Genomic DNA, 4,255 nt, shown 5'->3' on the forward strand with positions numbered 1-4,255 from the left:
TTCGCCGCATAACGCTCTACTCTCGTGGTTTTGAGGCATCAAAGGCTTATGTTTTTCAATGTTTCCTACATTAAATGATCGCTGTGGCTATTGACACACTCAGTGTGCCAATAGCCAAACAGGCTATTGACACACCGAGATGCCAGTCAGCCAATCAGAGCTTGTAACATGCCTTTCCGGCAATATTTTACACAAGCAATAGTTGATTAGACATTGTTCGGAAGATTAGACATTGGAATCTTTGAATCTTGGAATGGACGGACGTATTCAAGTTATGCCCTACATCTGGATACCTAATAATACAGTCTTCATCGTGTATGTATGACGCAGCGTAGTGGATAGAGCGGTAACCCGGGTATTCATGAAACCAGCTCCGACCTGGATCGAGTCCGCGTCGGAGTTTTTATAATTTTTTTTTTCAATTTTTCTTGTCCCTTTTTAAACATCCATTTGATATAAGAATATTTTATATATAAACAACTTTTAAAGTTTCTGTTAACAATATAAACCAAAAATAACACTGACCACAAAACATGTCATAATTTTCGGCCGTGTGGTTCCGGCGCTATCGGCAGCGACTCGGAAGAATATTTCTTTCACATTAAAAATAATGGAGGTAAAACAACAACTATAACTTCGCTTCCTTAGTGATATAAGTTTTGAGGCCGAAAATTCTCCAATATGGCAAGAATTCGTCGGTAAACACAGCTGAAAACGTGTTCCTAATCGATCCAACATGGCTGCAATGATCACATGCGGTGACAGTAAAACTAGCACCCTATATGATAGCATGCAGATTCCGATGTTTAAAATTGTGCCGTAAATACGTGAAAAAGATCGTATTTTGGGTTGATAATGGACACAGGATGCCATTTGTATTTTTCAGAGTGTTGATTGTCAAATATAATCGTAAGGTTTCCTCATTTTAGTGGTTTCTATCACTGGGTGTGTCAATAGCCTAACACGCTATCGACACACTCAGTGTGCCAATAGCCTAAACAGGCTATCGACACACTCAGTGTGTCAATAGCCTGTTAGGCTATTGACACACTGGGTGTGTCAATAGCCTCGCTCTTAAATGATAGACGAAAACTCGTCAGAAGACTTGATTCTAGCTAGGGCAATGAGTGGCGCATCACTTCATTTCACCATCAAATATGCTGTTCTTTTAGTTCCTTTCGGCACGGCAGCCATGTTTTTTCAGCAGTAGGACTTACAGCTGACCTGTGCGATCTCACCACAGTTCCAGGTATAATCTATTTCGTACAGTACACTACGCATGTGCGGGCAACATGAAATCTGAGCAATATGCCAAAAGTTAAAGAACAATGAACATAAACATTCCGCCATTTTGAATGCGCCATTACCGTCTGGATACCGTTACGCAAAGGGAACAATGTTTACTTCTGATGGGCCGTGACCTTTGACATAACACCCAGGATTCCTATCATCCGCACATGTGTAATGAACTCTGCTAAAGACCTTATGCAAAGGCAAGCAATTCTATTGCGCCCAATTTTTCTCAAACGTTCGGAACTATATATTACCGCGCATGGAATCCCCGTCGCGGTAAATCGTGCGAGGTATGTTGCCAGGGCCTTGATAACTTTTTCTTGGGTTGTGATGCGAGGCTTTCACTTCTAGGCCCGGCCAAGCAGGCCAAGTCAACAAAAACGGCTGATATAGCCAGAGTTTTGTCAAATTCAAGTTGAATTCTGACCAAACGAACGCAACGATTGGATATAAATAACCAACCCCATGTAATACTGCTAAACCAATTAATCAGAAGGCAATGTAAATCAACACAGAATCAATGGCTTTGTTTTATTTACATCCCCTTACTCTGAATGATCTTTATCAAACTGCATGAAGTTCTCAAACATGTATAAGATATTGCTAGACAAAATGCAGAATAACCTCAGAATACAAGTACACGGAATATTTAAGTACATGTACACAATACGCAATATGCTAATTGTTGGCTATGTATATATTATGCTGCGAAATGTTGCAAACGTAGAGTTGTCCTGTCGAACAAATTAAACTAAAACAAATTAAAATGCCAATGCCAAAAACGTTTAGATACTTCCACGACATGTAAAATTTCTACAACTCTTAAAAGAAAAAAAAAAGAAAGTCAATTTAACACGAAAGGAAAAAGTAAATCTATGCATAAGTACTATCTTATGTACAGAACCTACATCTACATCTACAAAGTATTGAGAGCAATTTAACTTACCCACTAGTTCAAGCCAAGCTCTTAAAAGATTTGCTAAAATTCTTGCCAGACTACCTGAACATGTCTGCCTCTTTTGTAAATTTCCTTTCTAAAGAGTAGTTATCGGGCCCAGGTATAGACTAAGACTACAGATAACATTTTCACTCCTGGATGCAATTTTTTTCACATGACCGAAAAAACGTTGTTTGCTGTACATTCGTCACACACGTAGATGTAGGTTCTTTGGTATGTCTTGCCAAATGTTTCGACAGGTAAGATTTCCTAACTACAGACTAGTTACAAAGGTTTTTCTCCTGTGTGTGTTCTCATGCGTGTGTGTTCTGCGTTGGATTAAATTAGACCGTCAAGTTGCTGTTCACACAAATGAAGAATTTCTCATCGGTGTGCTTTGTTAGATGCCTGTCCAAAGTGGACTTCTCTGCTGCAAAATATTCGCACTGGTCACATTGGTAGGGTCTATCTCCTGTATGGGTTCTCATTTGTCTGGATAAGTCAGACTTTCGAGCTGTCCTCTGCCCACACTCCACACATGTAGGGTTTCTCACCAGTGTGTGTCATTATGTGTCGGTCCAAAGTACGTTTATGTGCAGCAGAATAGTCACACCGGCCACTCATGTAGGGTTTCTCGCCAGTGTGTTTTCTCAGGTGAAAATCCAAAGCGGATTTCTGTGCAGCAGAATAGTCACACTGGTCACACTTGTAGGGCTTTTTCCCTGAATGCGTTCTCATATGTCTGTATAAGGTGGACTTCCGAGCTGTGCTGTACCCGCACTCCCCACACATGAAGGGTTTCTCACCAGTGTGTGTTGCTAGATGTTTGTCCAAATCGTCTTTCCGTGCTGCACAATAGTCACACTGATCACACTTGTAACGTCTTTCTCCTGTGTGGGTTCTCATGTGTCGGGATAAGGTAGACCTACCAGCTGTTCTGAACCCACACTCCCCACACATGTAGGGTTTCTCACCGGTATGTTTTCGTATGTGTTTGACCAAAGTAGACTTATCTGCAGCAGAATAGTCACACTGGTCACACTTGTAGGGTTTTTCCCCTGAATGCTTTCTCATATGTGCGGATAAGATAGATCTAGTATATGCTCTGTATCCACACTCTACACACAAGAAGGGTTTGTCACCGGTGTGGTTTGCTACATGTTTCTTCAAATCATCTTTCCGCGCTGAAGAAAAGTCACAGTGGTCACACTTGTAGGGTTTTTCTCCTGTGTGGGTTCTCATGTGTTGAGATAACGTTGGTCTATAAGGTGTCTTGTATCCGCACACGTCACACACATAGCGCCCTCCGTCTGTGTGTTTTGCTAGATGTGCGTGCAAAGCAGATTTCTGTGCTGCAGAATAGTCGCACTGGTCACACTTATACGGTTTTTCTCCTGTATGGGTTCTCATATGTTGGGATAAATATGACTTAAAAGCTGTCCTGTACCCACACTCCCAACATATGTAGGGTTTCTCACTGTGTTTTGCTGCTATGTGTTGGTCCAAGTTGCCTTTTTGTGCAGCAGAATAGTCGCACTGGTCACACTTGTAGGGTTTTTCTCCTGTATGAGTTCTCATATGCCTTGCTAAGTCAAACATTTTTGTCGCCCTATACCCACACTCTCCACACATGTAGGGTTTCTCACCGGTGTGTTTTGTTGCTATATGATAGGCCAGACTGCCTTTCTGTGCAGCAGCATAGTCACAATGGTGACACTTGTAGGGTTTCTCTCCTGTGTGGGTTCTCATATGTTGGGATATGTGAGACCTATAAGCTGCCCGGTACCCGCACTCCCCACACACGAAAGGTTTCTCACCGGTGTGTTCAACCACATACATTCCAGTAATGCCTATGGTCTCCTGTACGTGTGGGGTTAATGTGTTGTCAGGTTTTGAAACGTTCACATCACACATTTCCTGCTGCAGGCCCATGTCTGTTGTCTGGGTCTCCCTGCTGTCACTCTCCTTCCCAGGATTTCCAAAAAGTTCCATCTTCTTCACGTTGACGGAAGGCTCGTACTCCCC

This window comes from Branchiostoma floridae, unplaced genomic scaffold (assembly GCF_000003815.2).
Source record: "Branchiostoma floridae strain S238N-H82 unplaced genomic scaffold, Bfl_VNyyK Sc7u5tJ_1439, whole genome shotgun sequence".
Taxonomy (NCBI): Eukaryota; Metazoa; Chordata; class Leptocardii; order Amphioxiformes; family Branchiostomatidae; genus Branchiostoma; species Branchiostoma floridae.